Source organism: Bos mutus, chromosome 11 (genome assembly GCF_027580195.1).
Source record: "Bos mutus isolate GX-2022 chromosome 11, NWIPB_WYAK_1.1, whole genome shotgun sequence".
Lineage (NCBI taxonomy): Eukaryota > Metazoa > Chordata > Mammalia > Artiodactyla > Bovidae > Bos > Bos mutus.
The window spans coordinates 70236953-70254719 of NC_091627.1; the positions used below are offsets into that span (position 1 = coordinate 70236953).

At 39.4% G+C, this 17767-nt stretch overlaps 1 protein-coding gene across 4 annotated transcripts in view; it reads left to right on the forward strand.

Moving 5' to 3' along the window:
• The window catches only part of ASB3 (ankyrin repeat and SOCS box containing 3), a 120246-nt gene that overhangs the window by 299 nt on the left and 102180 nt on the right, over positions 1–17767 (forward strand). The window lies entirely within an intron of this gene.

Sequence of the window (17767 nt, forward strand, 5' to 3'; positions counted from 1 at the left end):
TACTCTTCCCTCTCGCTGCTCCTATTTTCCCTTTTCTCCGCACGTAGCGTCTGTTCACTTTTATCTTTCCCGCTGGAAGTTTTTCTCCGCCTTTTACTGTGGGTCGTGGTCACCTGAGTACTTTCTGCTCCTGACTAACAGAGAGTAGATGGCTAAGTTTCTGCAGCTGTGGGTTCGGGGATACTAAGCCGAGAACACCGGTCGTCCTTCCGTATAAGAATTCTACGCTTCTTCGAGGGTGGCCCAGATGCAGACTCTCCTCTTGGGGAGGGCAGCTAGATTTTCCCTGCGTTTTTACCCGACGTGGGGCTCTCCCTTCATCCCAGAGTTGAAGTGCTGTGTCGCTGTTTTATGTAGGAAGCCGATACGTTTCTTTAAAGTTCAAGGCCATGTGACCCTAAGGTTATGAATTCACATAAGATTTAGACACCTCTCACCGTATTCAAAATAACACACAAAGTTTTGCATTCTCCCCGTCATTAAAAGAAATGCCATTGTTTTAATCTCTAATATAATGCGTTTGGGTAAACTCCGGGAGTTGTTGATGGACCGGGAGGCCTGGCGTGCTGCGGTCCATGGGGTCGCAAATAGTCGGACACGATTGAGCGATTGAACTGAACTGATAATGGGTCATACAGCGTCAAATATAGAGCATTTCTCGTTGTCTTTCTGGAGGTGAGAAGAGGTAGACCTTCGTGCTAGATTTGCTAAAGACTGTCGTCCGTCGTGTGTTCTCTCTGCCCCTGCAATTTGCTCCAAGTCAAAAAGCAGGAAGAACATCATTTTTCTATTTTTTGTTGTGAAAGTTTCCTGTTTCTTTTTTAACATAAGGAATCCACGGCATAAAAGAAAATTAATTTTTTCTAGAATTGAGATGCTGTTCATTGATTTACCTATTGATGTTTAGTGTGTATGTGAACAGTGGGCTTGGTAAATGGCAAATAAATGAATCTCTGTCCTCTGTCTCATGGTATAGCAAGGCAAATTACACAGACAAATAATGGTAGCCTATTATGGTAATGATAAAATAGTTAACACATCACATTCCTTCTGTGCACTCGTTTAAGTACTTTATTATGCTGCTGCTGCTGCTAAGTCGCTTCAATCCTGTCCGACTCTGTGACTCCATAAACGGCAGCCTACCAGGCTCTTCTGTCCCTGGGATTTTCTAGGCAAGAACACTGGAGTGGGTTGCCATTTCCTTCTCCAATGCATGAAAGTGAAAAGTGAAAATGAAGTCGCTCGGTCGTGTCAGACTCTTAGTGCCCCCATGGACTGCAGCCTACCAGGCTCCTCCATCCATGAGATTTTCCAGGCAAGAGTACTGGAGTGGGTTGCCATTGCCTTCTCTGACTTTATTATGAGCCAGGTACTATAGATTATGGGCTTCCCTGGTGGCTCAGTGGTAAAGAACCCTCCTGCCAATGCAGGAGATGAGGGTTCCACCACTGGGTGGGGAAGATCCAACGAGAAGGAGATGGCAATCCACTCTAGTATTCTTGCCTGGGAAATCCCATGGGTGGAGGAGCCTGGTGGCCTACAGTCCATGGGGTCTCAAAGAGTCAGACATGACTGAACGATTAAAACAGCAATAAACTATAGATTATAGAGTAGAGGGATGTTAAATTATATAATAGAGTAGATGTTAGATATAAGGAAGGACAGAAATTGGGTAAGAAAGTCTTGCCAGGAGAAGTGACATTACGATTGGGGTTTTAAGGATTTATAGGAGTTTATCAGGCAGGACCATCCTTCTAGGTGGTCCCTTAGGGCTTTTCAGTGTAGTCAGAGTATAGGGCAGAGTGGAGTCAGAGGAGATTAATGCTGTCTTAGAGCAATGGTGACAGTTCCAATTAATTCAGTTCAAGATTAATTCCAAATGGATTAGATACTTAAATGAATAACAAAAAGAAAACAATAGGTATTAAGATTGTATCATGGGTCTCCTTCCTTAATAAAAATTTAGTCAGTTGTCACACACATAAAAAAAGAAAATAGGAAAAAATGTAGAGGAATAATTTAGTGATCTTGTTACGTTGGTGGTGGTTTAGTCACTGAGTCGTGTCCGACTCTTGCGACCCCATGGATTGTAGCCTGCCAGGCTCCTCTGTCCTCTGTCTTCTGTCCATGGGATTTCCCAGGCAAGAATACTGGAGTGGGTTGCCATTTTCTCCTCCAGGGGATTTTCCTGTCCTAGGGATTGAAGCCAGGTCTTCTGTATTGCAGACAGGTTCTTTACGAACTAAGCCACTAGGGAAGCCTGATCTGTAAGAGAGGAAACCCTGAAATCATGGAGGAAAAAAGATGGATTTGACTAAATAGAAATGAAAAGTATTTGTCTACCCAGATTTAGTCTCTGGGACTGTAGTAATGGAAGCTCCAACAACAGCAAAACACTCAAGATAATTTCTGGTAAAGGTCATTGCTGCTTAGAAACTAGGGTTATGTAAAAGAAAATGACTCTGAAATATGCTACTGAGGTAGATGGTCAGACTTGTGTGAGGAAGTGACAGCCGAGTTATGATTTGAAATGAGGAGGAAGCCACACAGTAGTTTCTAGCAGGAAAAGCTTGTGTTGGAGGGATTGAAAGAAGGCTGGTGTTGATGGAGTGTAAGAGGGCACTTTGTAGATGAAGTTTGAGAGGCTGGAAGAGGCCAGCTGGGCACAGATCTGTAAGTAGGAGAGCAATGTGGTCTGATGTACATTCATGAAGATCATTATGGTTGCTGTGTGGAAAATGGACTGTAGGGGATGTTGTTGGCTGAATTGTGTTCCACAAAAGGATATGCTGAAGTCTTAACCCCTGGAACCTACAAGTGTGAACTTACTTGGAAATCGGATCTTTGCAGATGTAAAGTTAAGGTCATAATGAGTGAAAGTGGGCCCCAATACAATGTCTAATGTCTTTATAAGAAAAAGGAAATTTGGACACAGAGAGGATGGAGGCAGAGATTGGAGTGATGTGTCTACAAACCAACTAGAATTTGCCAGCGACCACCAGTAGTTAGGAGAAGGCAATGGCACCCCACTCCAGTACTCTTGCCTGGAAAATCCCATGGATGGAGGAGCCTGGTAGGCTGCAGTCCATGGGGTCGTTGGGAGTCGGAGACGACTGAGCGACTTCACTTTCACTTTTCATGCATTGGAGAAGAAAATGGCAACCCACTCCACTGTTCTTGCCTGGAGAATCCCAGGGATGGGGGAGCCTGGTGGGCTGCAGTGTATGGGGTCACACAGAGTCGGACACGACTGAAGCGACTTAGCGGCAGCAGCAGCGACCAGTAGTTAGGAAGAGATAGGGACAAATCCTCTCCTAGAAGTTTCAGGGAGATTTTGGCTCTGCTGACACCTCGATTTCAGACTTCTAACTTCTAGAACTGTGAAGCAGTACCTTTCTGTTGTTTTAAGCTACCAGGTTTGTGGTAGTTTGTATGACAGTGCTAGGAAGCTAATGTAGGGGCTAAGTGTGGCGACAGGGAGACCAGTTAGGAAGCTGTGGAAATGGGGAGCAATAGTCTACTTTGGAATGTATTTTTTGAGTAGAATATCTTGAATTTCCTGATGGATTAGATGTGGCATGTTCTTACAGAGATGAATTAATGATGCTTTGCTGACAAAGGTCCATATAGTCAAAGCTATAGTTTTTCTAGTAGTCATGTACGGATGTGAGAGTTGGACCATAGAGAAGGCTGAGTGCCGAAGAATTGACGCTTTTGAACTGTGGTGCTGGAGCAGACTCTTGAGGGTCCCTTGGACTGCAAGGAGATCAAACCAGTCAATCCTAAATCAACCCTGAATATTCATTGGAAGGACTGATGCTAAAGCTGAAGTGCCAATACTTTGGCCATCTATTGTGAAGAGCCAACTCATTGGAAAAGACCCTGATGCTGGGAAAGATAGAGGGCAGGAGGAGAAGGAGATGACAGAGGACAAGATGGTTGGATGGCACCACTGACTCAATGGGCAGGAGTTTGAGCAAACTGGGAGACAGTGAAGGACAGGGAAGCCTGGTGTGCTGCAGTCCACGGGGCTGCAAAGGGTCAGATTTGACTGAGCGACTAAACAACTATGTTTTATGAGGAACTGGTGGTGAAGTTTACTGAAACAGGGAAGAAAATAATGTGGGCTGATGGGAATCATGTGTTCTGTTTGTTTTACTTTTTATTTTGAAGTGATTTCAGACTTACATAAAATTTATTTGTAAGAATCAAGCCTAGGGAGGAGGGAAGAGGGTTCAGGATGGGGAACACAGGTATACCTGTGGCGGATTCATTTCGATATTTGGCAAAACTAATACAATATTGTAAAGTTTAAAAATAAAATTAAATTAAAAAAAAAAGAACAAATGAAAGACTGAGCATTCACTGAGGAAGTACCACTACATATGAAATGTCTGTTCCACTTTAACGGATTATAAAACTGTTTTCCCTCAGTGTCTGTTTTCCTTAAGTGTTCAAATTAAACAATGTGTGTTAAGTTTGTGACTTAAGGTGAAAAAATGTAGTGGAAAAATTTTGAGTTGTAATTAAATTATTGTTGTTCTGCAAAAAAAAAAAAAAGAATCAAGCCTAGATTCTCCAGTTATTAACATTTTATATATGTGGTTTGCTTACAATAATAATAATTTTGGAATCAATGGTTCTATTTTGGATATGTCAAGTCTTATTACTTTTTAAAATTAATTTTAATTGGAGTATAATTGATTTACTGGACATGTTAAGTTTTAGATGTCATCAGTTAGACATCCAAGTAGAGCTAACATGTTGATTAAACCTGAGGCACAGGTGGGGAGGTCAGAGCTGGAGTTATAAATTTTGATGTTATTTGCATGTGCCTGTGTGCTAAGTTGTTTCAGTCGTGTCTAACTCTTTGTGACTGTATGGACTGTAGCCCACCAGCCTCCTCTGTCCTTGGAATTTCCCAGGCAAGAATACTGGAGTGGGTTGCCATTCCTTTTTCCTGCCTGACCCAGGGATTGAACATGCGTCTCTTTTGTCTCCTGCATTGGCAAGAGGGTTCTTTACCTCTAGCGTCACCTGGGGAGCCCTATATGCACGTAGGTATATTTAAAGCCATAGTGCTGGTTGCAATCCTTGAGGGAAAAAATGAGGATAACAAAAGGAAGAGGAGTCATTGCAACATTAGATACTGAACAGCATTGAAGAATTAACAAAATGGACTGGGGAGGCATGCCCTGTAAAGAAGGAGAGTCAGAAAACTGAGATATCAAAGAAGTCAAGAGAAAGCTGTACCAGTTAAGTAAATGCTTTGAGGAGTTGTAGATGATGAGGAGAAGTAAGTAAGCAGTGTATTTGGCAGCATGGTGGAGGAGTAGAGGGGAAAAAAGGCTTGATTGGACTGAAGTGGAGGGCTTGTTTATCCTACATTAAATTAAAAACATTATGCTTTTGCATTTCAGCAGAGTGTATGCCAGTTTCTGAAAGCCTTGGTGCTATTGACATTTTGGGCCGGGTAACCCTTTGTTGTGCGGGGCTGTCTTGCGTATCCTTTGATGTTTAGTAGTGTCCCTGGCTTCTGTCCACTAGATGGTAGTAGCAGCCTTACTCCTCTCCCCGTTTGCCAGCCAAGTTGTGACAATCAAAAATGTCTGCAGACGTTGCCAGATGTCCCTTGGCAGGCAAGATGGCCCATGGTTGAGAATGTATTTCTGGTTTAGACTTTAAAATGAAAAGCTTGAATATTAATGGTAAGGCTTTAGGCAGTAGCTCACTGAGTGAGAAGATATTTAGTGTCAAGCAGGGGACCTTTCTAGCACTCTAAAAATTTTACAACTGTAGTGAATACCTATTTTGCCTGTAAGGCAAGTGTCCTGTTTGCATTATATCTTTGATGATTCCATAAGACACTTAATCTTACCTTATATTGATGTCATTATTATGCATATCAGTTACCATAGAGGATTTTGAATATAAATATGTAGAAGATTGTCCTGAATCTGTATTAACCCCATCATTGCCTAGAAATTATTTTGAAAAAATAGTCAATATTGCTTCGTTTGATAGTCTTGACTTTTTTCATATAAGTATGGTACACAAAACACAGTCTTAAATTTTGTTTAACTTTCTGCTTCATGGATTCCAGGATAATGCCCCTTAATCCGACAAAGCTACCTTTTTCTGCCTGCAAGGGAATTAGTCTTAATATGGCAATTTTCAGTTAGCCGCAGAATTATAGATCTGGGGAGAGAGCAAGAAAGTTGTGCAGTTATTTATCTAATAAATATGGTTTGGAGGCACTGTCCTCAGTTCGAAGGGTGTTATAAAAACGCTGTTGTTCAGCTGCTAAGTCGTGTCTGACTCTTGCGACCCCATGGACTGTAGCCCATTAGCCTCCTCCATCCAGGTGCTATAGAGATAAAATATTGCAGACATTCAAAAGAGGGGGTGATTACTTTTAGTGGGAGATGGGGTGAACGAAGTGTGGAAACCAATTAAATAGTCTCTGTTTTAATATGTGACAAGGGGGTCATTTTATGTTTGTGGGAAAAGGATGTTTTAATAGATTCTGCTGGTGTAATTCACCTATAGGAAAACCAACCAGATCCCCTCATCATAAAATATGTAAAAAGTAAATTGTGGGAATTCCTTGGAAGTGCAATGGGAATTCCTTGGCAGTGTAGCGGTTAGGACTCAGTGTCACTCCCAAAGGCCTGGGTTCCATCCTTGGTTGGGGAATTAAGATGCCACAAGCTGTGCTGCACAGCCTAAAAAATAAAAAAGTAAATTGTAAACGCGTTAAAGATACATATTCATATGAAGCAATTAGGAGAATATTTGTATAATTGAAGTAGGGATGATGTTTTTTAGTAAGATAGGAAATCTAGGTGCTGTGAAAGGAAAGATAGACCTGCTATAATAAACCTTTTAAAATTAGTAATTTTTAAAATTAAAAATGTGCAAACCTTTTGGCCTAGTGATTTTATTTTTTTGGACTCTCTCATTTAGAAGCAAAAATCCTGACACATAAGGATGTATGTATAAAGGTAATTCATTGTGGCATTAGCTGTAATGACAGAAATTACCTTTGCATATCTTATTTTCTAATAATAAGGCATGGCTGAATAATTATATGCGAACTCTATACAACCGAATTAAGTGAAGTGATTAGGAGCAGGGGCTCAGGAGTTAGGCCAGTGAAATTCTGATCTACCTACTGCATGTGTGACCGTGGGTACATTACTTAACCTCTTTAGAGCTCAGTTTTCTTACCTTTAAAATGGAGAAAATAACAAATGTAAGGTGTAAGAACTATTAAGAAGATTCATATTTACTATGTATTTTATTAATTTAATAGATGTTGTGCCCAGGCACTATTTTAAGCACTTTATAGATATAAATTTATAATTGACTTATTCCTCATAATAACCCCCAAAGTTAGATTTTATTGTTTTCTCATTTTACTGATGAGGAAACTGAATCACAAGAGAGGTTAGTATGTTCTAATATAATTCACACACAGGTATAAAATTCTTTATCTCTGCCATATTATAAAATATGGCTGAATAAAATTGTAAATTTTTTTTTCAAATTGAAATTTTTATGAGAAAGAAATGAGAACTAACCAGATGGGCTTTGAGTTAAAAGTTATCCCAGATCTCTATATTGTTTCTCATTTAGAAATATAAAGGGAAAAATCGATAAAAATAAAGACATTTGCTCAACTTTAACAGCTGGCATGCAGTCTGAGGTTGTTTATCAGTAATTACTCCAGAGACTGTGAGACAGTGATTGCCCTTTTCTGTTAATTTCCAATACTGATCTTTTTTCCTTCCCAATTTCTCCTTTATATATAATTTACTCTGTGGTAATAAGAAGACTTCAGAGGACGGGGATACACATTTTGGGAAAAATAAATGATGAGAAAAGCTTTGGCCTTTGGACATTTTTGATTAAAATGCAGCATGTATACCGGTGACAGAATGCCAGCAAATATACAGATGGGAATATGAGTATTGGATGCACTCATTTCTTAGGTACAAGGGAAAAAGGGAGATTGGAAATTTGATTTCAAACCAAGCTAGAATGTTTCTGTTTTCAATCCCATGACTTATACTTTTGTTCATGTGTTTTCCTAAGAATTTTCTGTTAGAATGAGTTTTTAAAGCATAGTGTATGCAACACCTGTGTATAAATACCTGTGTAGCATTCTTGCCAAGCCTGGGTATAAGAAACTTATCAAACAAAAAATGTGGCACATTCTACAAGACAACTGGCCTAATTGAAAAAAACTCAAGGACTAGGAATATAAAAAGACTTTTCTATAAATATGTATATTATTATCTATTATCTGTATACTAAGATGTATACTGTTATTACATCTTAGAAAAATAACACTGGTTTCAACTTTCACCATTTATTGGCCTTTCCCCCCCCATGTAGGATCCAATCAAAGGTTATGCCTTGTATTTAATTGTCTTAAAGTCTGTTTTATTTTTAGAAGTTTTTATTGGAGTATAGTTGATTTACAACTTTGTGTTGCTTTCAGATGTACAACAAAATGAATCTATAATATATATATATATACACACATACACTTTTTTATGATCTTTTCCCATATAGGCTATTACAGAGTATTAGATAGAGTTCCCTGTGCTGTACAGTAAGTTCTTAGTAATTATCTATTTTATATATAGTAGTGTGTATGTCAGACCCAATTTAAAATCTGTTTTAAACTATAACAGTTCCCCTTGGCCACTGCTTTTAGAGCTCTCTCTTAAGTTTTTTGTATTATTAACGAAATAACTGCTGCCAATTAAATTTATGACTTGCCATCTAGTGTAAGACTCATCTTGATTTCAGAAGTCTGAAAGTGAAATAAATATATTAACACAATATGGCAACTTGCCGAAAGTCATAGCTCTGGTAAGCAGTGGAACTGGATCTCAAAGCCAAGCAGTCTTGCTCCTAAATCTGTTCTTTCGGCCATTTCTCAGTGCTGCCATTTTGTTTTTAGTGAGTTACTGCATGTAAGGCTATTTTTAGTACAGTGCCTTCATTACATATTAAGTATGTAATGTGTGTAGCTTTTAATATAATTTTCAGTACTTCCCAGTTTGCAGCTACTATATGTTTATAACATTTGCATTCTGTCTTTATTCAGTTTTTCTGTGCTTTGTTTATAGGTTGATTCTCAAACTTCACAATATTGTTTATGCAAGTACCATTCACTATAAAATCCAGAGGTGTAATTTGAACTGCAGAGAAGGAAATGTAATTGTGTCAGTCCTCTACCCTTTAAAATGTCCCCTTAGCTCTCTAAAATTAGTACCATCTTTGCTAAGTGAGTCCATTTTGTTCTTGAAGATATATTTTGAGCTCTGAAACACTTCGTTCTAATTACACTAGTTGCTTTTCAAATCTGATGCGTATTTATCTATTACCTATCTGTATATCTATATTTTTTCCTGTAACTCTCCTGGGTTAAATCTACTGTTTCATGTTATTCCACATCATCCTTATTTCACATTTCTCTCCCACCTTGTTGGGGTATAAATAATTACAAGTAATTTTTTTAAGGAAAAGATATAGATATTTTAATTTTCACAGGCCTGGTATATCTGAAAATGCATTCGTCTTGCCTTCTCAGTTAATAGTTTGGGAATAGAATTCATAGTTCAATCATTTTGTTTTGCTTGAAACTTTGAAGACATCATTCCTTTGCAGCTTGCTATCTAATATATCTGATGAGAATCTCAAAGCTAGTCTGATTCTCCTTCTTTGCAACTAATATTCATTTTCTCCTAGAATATTTTATTGAACTTTTTTTGTCATTGGTTTTATCATGTTTTATATGTGAACCGTGAACTTCCAGATGTTCAAGCTGGTTTTAGAAAAGGCAGAGGAACCAGAGATCAAATTGCCAACATCTGCTGGATCATGGAAAAAGCAAGAGAGTTCCAGAAAAACATCTATTTCTGCTTTATTGACTATGGCAAAGCCTTTGACTGTGTGGATCACAATAAACTGTGGAAAATTCTGAAAGAGATGGGAATACCACAGCACCTGACCTGCCTCTTGAGAAACCTATATGCAGGTTAGGAAGCAACAGTTAGAACTGGACATGGAACAACAGACTGGTTCCAAATAGGAAAAGGAGTACATCAAGGCTGTATATTGTCACTGTGTTTATTTAACTTATATGCAGAGTACATCATGAGAAACGCTGGGCTGGAAGAAGCACAAGCTGGAACCAAGATTGCCGGGAGAAATATCAATAACCTCAGATATGCAGATGACACCACCCTTATGGCAGAAAGTGAAGAGGAACTAAAGAGCCTTTTGATGAAAGTGAAAGAGGAGAGTGAAAAAGTTGGCTTAAAGCTCAACATTCAGAAAATGAAGATCATGGCATCTGGTCCCATCACTTCATGGGAAACAGATGGGGAAACAGTGGAAACAGTGGCTGACTTTATTTTTCGGGATGAGATGGCTGGATGGCATCACCAACTCGATGGACATGAGTTTGAGTGAACTCCGGGAGTTGGTGATGGACAGGGAGGCCTGGCGTGCTGTGATTCATGGGGTCACAAAGAGTTGAACATGACTGAGTGACTGAACTGAACTGATGAGAGTATTTCTTTCTAGCTGTGGATCTTTTTTCACTTATCCTTCATTGCACCCCTTGAGTCCTATTTGTTCACTTCTGGGAAATTTTCTAATATTATTTCTTCAATTATGTTTTCCTTGGGCTTCCCTGGTGGCTCAGCAGGTAAAGAATCAGCCTGCAATACAGAAGACCTGGGTTCGATCCCTGGGTTGGGAAGATCCCCTGGAGAAGGGAAAGGCTAACCACTCCAGTATTCTGGCCTGAGAATCCCATGGATAGAGGAACCTGGCAGGTTCCATGGGGTAGCAAAGAGTGGGACAGGACTGAGTGACTTTCACTTTCACTTTCCATTTTCTCTGTTCTATTCAGAATACCATTTGGATAGATTCTTCCAAGTAGAAAAAAGACAAAGAAAAAAAATTAGGTAATATGGAAGATCAGTTCAAGAGATCAATTTCCTTTGATTATCAGTTCTCTTTTTTGAATATCTTTTGTCAGTGTGGTTTTTTTTTTTTTTTCCTGTTTCCATAGTTTCTTTCCAATTGCTCATTTTTAAAAAATGCAGCATCTTCATGAATTTCTTTGAGGATAGCACTTACAAATGTTAAACATTTATAAGTTTAAAAGCTCTGCTTCCTTAACGTGAGTTGATTGTTTTATCCTTTTGTGCTTTTGCCATTCCTCAAAAGTAAAAAGAAAAAAAAAAGGATTTTTGAGCTCTTTGTAAGTGTGCAGAGTGTCAATTGTTGGGCCTCACTTTACTGTGAAATGAGAAAAGAGGGTGAAATGAAGAAAAAGAGCTGTTATTCCTCCTCCCTGTGCCTAAATGAAGAAGGCTTTATTGAGCATGAAGGTGTTCTGATGCTTTCAGGATAGGTGGTTAAATTAAAAAAAAAAAAAAAGTTGTGTTTTAAGCCTGACACCAGCTTTGTTGCTGCTGGCTTCTGTGTGTAAAGGAATGAGATAAAGGTTTGGTATGTCCATCTCATATGGATGTTTTACGCATCCTGAGCTTTGTCCTCCGCCTCCTTCTGCTGTCGCTAGGTTTGGTTCTTCTCCAGACTCTGTTGGAGGCAAGGCTTCTGTGCGGCTGCAGCTTGCTCATGTGTGCGCGTGCTCACCTGTGCACCTGCACATTGGTTCTAGACTTCGGTTGTCTCTGTTCTTGCTTCACCCTCAATATGATCCCACCTGCTTTCTGTTTCCAGAATGCTTGCATGCACTTCAGTGGGACTTTGATAAGAAGTGAAAGAAAATGCACACATGCTTAGTTTGTCTTATATAAAGTAAGTAATTGATAGGTATTGTTGAATAAATCAGTCAGTGTTATTGAGAAAAATTGGGCAAAACATACTTCTGTTTAAATTAAAAAAAAGACTTATGACCTTAGAATACAAGTACTTAAATGAATCCTTTTTTCAAAAAATGTTTATTTATTTGGCTGTGCCCGGTCTTAGTTTCAGCAAGTAGGATCTTTGATCTTCCTTTTGGCATGTGAGATCTTTTATTGTGATATGCTGACTCTTTTTGCATCATATGGAATCTAGTTCCTTAAGCAGGGATCGAACCTGGACCCCCTGCTTGGGAACTTGGAGTCTTAGCCACTAGACCACCAGGGAAGCCCCAAATAAATCCTTTTAATTCTTTTAACTTATCCTGTTTCAGGAAAGAGTCTCATTGGGGTTAAAACTTAACAGGGGGTGGAAAAAAAGGAACCTGCCATCTCTCACTTTTCCCCTTACCAGAATTAAAGGGCTTTATTCCATTTTGTTCCTTTGTAGTGCTCAGCACAGTGCTTAGCATGTTCTAGTAATCAGTGATAGTTAATATGTTCTTTTAACTTAAACTCTTTTTATCTCTCGTTGGGGATTAATATGTGTAAAGTACTTAGAGTAGATTTTCACATTTGCAGTAAGTGCTCCATACGTGTTAGCTACTATTCTTTGCTACATGAACAGCTGTTTTTTTTTTTTTTTTCTGTGAAGCTTTCTCTGATCTTTTTTTTTTTTGCTTTCTCTGATCTTGTTAGTTTCAGTTAACAGTTTATCTGTCTCTATTTTGCTTATATTTTATGTCCCAGTCTTTATGGTGAGTAACATTGATTTGCTTGCTTGTGCATCTCTCCAGCAAATGTGCTTCTTGATAGCTGGGAGCTATCTTTTTCTTTTTGTATTAATAATTTACTCTTTATTTTTGGTTGTGCTGGGTCTTTGTTGCTCGGGAAGGGTTTTTTTCTAGTTAAGGCCACCATCTGGGGACTACTGTTTGTTTCAGTGCGAGGACTTCTCGTTGAGGTGGCTTCTCTTATTGTGGAGCACGGACTCTAGGTGCAGAGACTTCGGTAGTTGTGGCTCTCGGGCTCAGTCGTGGCAGCTCGAGGGCTCAATAGTTGTGGCGCACGAGCTGAGTTGCCCATGGCATGTGGGATCTTCCAGGACTAGGGACCTCACCTGTGTCCCCTGAATTGGCAGGGGAATTCTTAACCATGGCGCTACCAGGGAAGTCCTGAGCTATATTATTTATCCAGGTAGTGTTGGTGCGTAAGGTATTGTTTGCCAGCTATCATTAGTCCCTCTTTTTTGCTGGGTCTTAATGATTGAGGAGGGTGGTGTGACTGGAGCATGGAGAGTGTGCATTAGTAGGAAGTGAAATGTGACAAGTATGTTGACACTAGATTGTAAGTAGTTGAATACCAGATTAAAGAATTTGAGCTTTATTTCATATGCTCTGGGAGGCATTTTCATTACTGACTAGATTAGTTCCATATTTTAGAAAAATAATTGTGAGTGCAGAGTATAGAATGTGATGGAAAGAAGACATAAGATTAGAGGCAAGAAGATGTAGGAAACTCTTGCTCTTGCTGTATTACAAGGTTCTTATTTTAGTTAAGAAATCTTACAGCTCATGCTTGAATGATAAGTCTTAACCAACATGAAACCTAAGTCACATCACAGATAACTTCAGGGCTTTCTTGCTAACTTTGCTTTGAGTTCTTATTAAGATCCAACCAGTCCATTCTGAAGGAGATCAGCCCTGGGATTTCTTTGGAAGGAATGATGCTAAAGCTGAAACTCCAGTACTTTGGCCACCTCATGCGAAGAGTTGACTCATTGGAAAAGACTCTGATGCTGGGAGGGATTGGGGGCAGGAGGAGAAGGGGACGACAGAGGATGAGATGGCTGGACGACAGAGGATTCGATGGACGTGAGTCTCAGTGAACTCCGGGAGTTGGTGAGGAACAGGGAGGCCTGGCATGCTGCGATTCATGGGGTCACAAAGAGTCGGACACGACTGAGCGACTGATCTGATCTGATCTGATATATAAGTTTTAATAATGTTAACATTTAATAGAAACAAGGCACACAACTACAACAGTGAAAGTGCTGCATGCAACATGCCAACAAATTTGAAAAACTCAGCAGTGGCCACAGGACTGGAAAAGGTCAGTTTTCATTCCAATCCCAAAGAAAGGCAATGCCAAAGAATGTTCAAACTGCTGCCCAGTTGCACTCATCTTATGTGCTGGCAGTGTAATGCTCAAAATCCTCCAAGCCAGGCTTCAACAGTAGGTAAACTGTGAACTTCCACATGTTCAAGCTGGATTTAGAAAGAGCAGAGGAACCAGAGATCAAATTGCCATATTCGTTGGATCATCAAAAAAGCAAGAGTTCTAAAAAAACATCTACTTCTGCTTTATTGACTACACCGAAGCCTTTGACTGTGTGGATCACAACAAGCTGTAGAAAATTCTGAAAGAGATGGGAATACCAGGTTACCTTACCTGGCTCCTGAGAGATATGTATGCAGGTCAGGAAGCAACAGTTAGAACTGGACATGAAACAACAAACTGGTTCCAAATTAGGAAAGGAGTACGTCAAGGCTGTATATTGTCACCCTGCTTATTTGACTTATATACCGAGTACATTATGTGAAATGCTGGGCTGGATGAAGGACAAGCTGGAGTCAAGATTGTTGGGAGAAATATCAATAACCTCAGATATGCAGATGACACCACCCTTATGGCAGAAAGCTAAGAAGAACTAAAGAGCCCCTTGATGAAAGTGAAAGAGGAGAGTGAAAAAGTTGGCTTAAAACTTAGCATTCAGAAAAATAAGATCACGGCATTCAGTCCCATAACCTCATGGCAAATAGATGGGGAAACAATGGAAACAGTGACAGACTTTATCTTTTTGGGCTCCAAAATCATTGCAGATGGTGACTGTAGCCATGAAATTAAAAGACACTCCTTGGAAGAAAAGCTATGACCAACCTGGACAGCATATTAAAAAGCAGAGACATTACTTTGCCAGCAAAGGTTTGTCTAGTCGAAACTATGGTTTTTCCAGTAGTCTTGTATGGATGTGAGAGTTGGACCATAAAGAAAGCTGAACACCAAAGAATTGATGCTTTTAAACTGTGGTGTTGGAGAAGACTCTTTCCCTTGGATTGCAAGGAGATCCAACCAGTCAATGCTAAAGGAAATCAATCCTGAATATTCATTGGAAGGACTGATGCTGAAGCTGAAACTCCCAATACTTGGGCACCTGATGTGAAGAACTGACTCATTTGAAAAGACCCTGATGCTGGGAAAGATTGAAGGTGGGAGAAGGGGACCAAAGAGGATGAAATGGTTGGATGGCATCACCGACTGGATAGACATGAGTATGACCAAGCTGTGGGAGTTGATGTTGGATAGGGAAGCCTGGTGTGCTGCAGTCCATGGAGTTGCAGAGAGTTGGACACGACTTAGGGACTGAACTGAATTGAACTGAACAAAACTGCATTTTAAAAAAATTGTGAGAATATTCACTTTCTACAAAAGCCAATAATTGGTGATGTTTTAAACTTGTTTGTTGTGTTTTCTATCCATTGTTCAACATTTAATGTGTACTGTGTGCATGGAAGTAATGTGGAACAAAGTTTTTTTGTTTGGGAAAGGAGATGAATTGTTTTTCATACACTAAATTTGAGGTGTTTATATAGCTCAGCTGGAAGTACCTTACATAGACGTATGAGTTGTAAAGAGTTTGAGGAAGTAGACTAGTGATCAAAAGTTTACTAAAGATGGTAATCAAAGCCTAGGACTCTTATTAGTTTGCACATCTGATAAACAGTAGTCAAAGATGTAAATAGAAATGCAGCGGAAGTGTTGAGCTTTTTTGCTTTGCAACACTCTGCCACACTTCCTTGTATCTCTATTTACATCTTTGACTACTGTTTATCAGATACACACACTGATCGAGTGATATCATTAGTGTCTGATGCATCAGAGTTGTAAAGAAAGATGAAGACTCAGATCTTTGGGTGGAATCAGAAAATCATTGGAGACCCGAGACTATACGGAGTGGGTGGAGAACAGCAGAATAAAGTTAAGATTGGAGGGACATTTCCAATAAGGAAATAAAAAAAATCTTGTGTGTAGTGTGATTTTATTTTAAAGCCTTAGAAATTCATAAAAATAGATTGTTAGGGAGTTCCCTGGTGGTCCAGTGGCTAAGACTTTGCGCTCCCAATGCAGGAGGGGCTGGTTTCAATCCCTGGTCAGGGACTAGGTCCTACATGCAGTAACTAAAGATCTGCATGCTGCAACTAAGATCCGTTGCAGCCAAATAAACAATAAATATAAAAAAACAGATTGTTAAAAGCTGAAAAAATTCACAGAAAATATAGTTAATTTTTGTTGAAAAAAATAATTGGAATATCCTATTTTGTATGTAAATTTTTATGTGATGTGATGAGAAGGAATTTTAAGCACATTTATCATATAACTGACTTTGAAAGAATTAGGGATATAAATTATAGGAGTAAGATGCTTACATTGATATTCACAACTACTCCAGTTACAATTTAAAAAAGATTTGTTTTTATGGAAAAGATAAATTAATATGATAGAATAAAATTTTGACTATTCAGTGTTTTAAAATCAGGCTTGAAGGAATAGATCACATTTATGCTTTCAAATATTCAGTGTTCACATCACAGCAAACTTTATTTCCCTAAATGATAATAACTTTTTATGTATGGAGATGGTATCTAGACTGTGCTTACAGTTCTTGGTAGATTGAAGAGTAACTGTTATTTATTTGGGAGTGGGGAAAGGAGATATAGTGGCCTGGAGCAGGAGGAGAAAGATCTACTTTAATCTCCTCTCCATTATACAGATTTTTATTAAAATTTTCTTTTCTCAGTATAAGGTTTATACTCATACTTTTCTTGAATTCCTAAAATTTAACACCTAACTAAGATTTGCCTCTTGAGAAATTTGTATGCAGGTCAGGAAGTAACAGTTAGAACTGGACATGTAACAACAGACTGGTTCCAAATAGGAAAAGGAGTACATCAAGGCTGTATATTGTCACTGTACTTATTTAACTTATATGCAGAGTACATCATGAGAAACGCTGGGCTGGAAGAAGCATAAGCTGGAACCAAGATTGCCGGGAGAAATATCAATAACCTCAGATATGCAGATGACACCACCCTTATGGCAGAAAGTGAAGAGGAACTCCAAAGCCTCTTGATGAAAGTGAAAGAGGAGAGTGAAAAAGTTGGCTTAAAGCTCAATATTCAGAAAATGAAGATCATGGCATCTGGTCCCATCACTTCATGGGAAACAGATGGGGAAACAGTGGAACAGTGTCAGACTTTATTTTTTGGGGTTCCAAAATCACTGCAGATGGTGACTGCAGCCATGAAATTAAAAGACGCTTACTCCTTAGAAGAAAAGTTATGACCAACCTAGATAGCATGTTAAAAAGCAGAGACATTACTTTTCCAACAAAGGTCTGTCTAGTCAAAGCTATGGTTTTTCCAGTGGTCATGTATGGATGTGAGAATTGGACTGTAAAGAAAGCTGAGCGCTGAAGAATTGATGCTTTTGAACTGTGGTGTTGGAGAAGACTCTTGAGAGTCCCTTGGACTGCAAGGAGATCCAACCAATCCATCCTAAAGATCAGCCGTGGGATTTCTTTGGAAGGAATGATGCTGAGGCTGAAACTCCAGTACTTTGGCCACCTCATGCGAAGAGTTGACTCATTGGGAAAAACTCTGATGCTGGGAGGGATTGGGGGCAGGAGGAGAAGGGGACGACAGAGGATGAGATGGCTGGATGGCATCACTGACTCGATGGACGTGAGTCTGAGTGAACTCCGGGAGTTGGTGATGGACTGGGAGGCCTGCCGTGCTGCGATTCATGGGGTC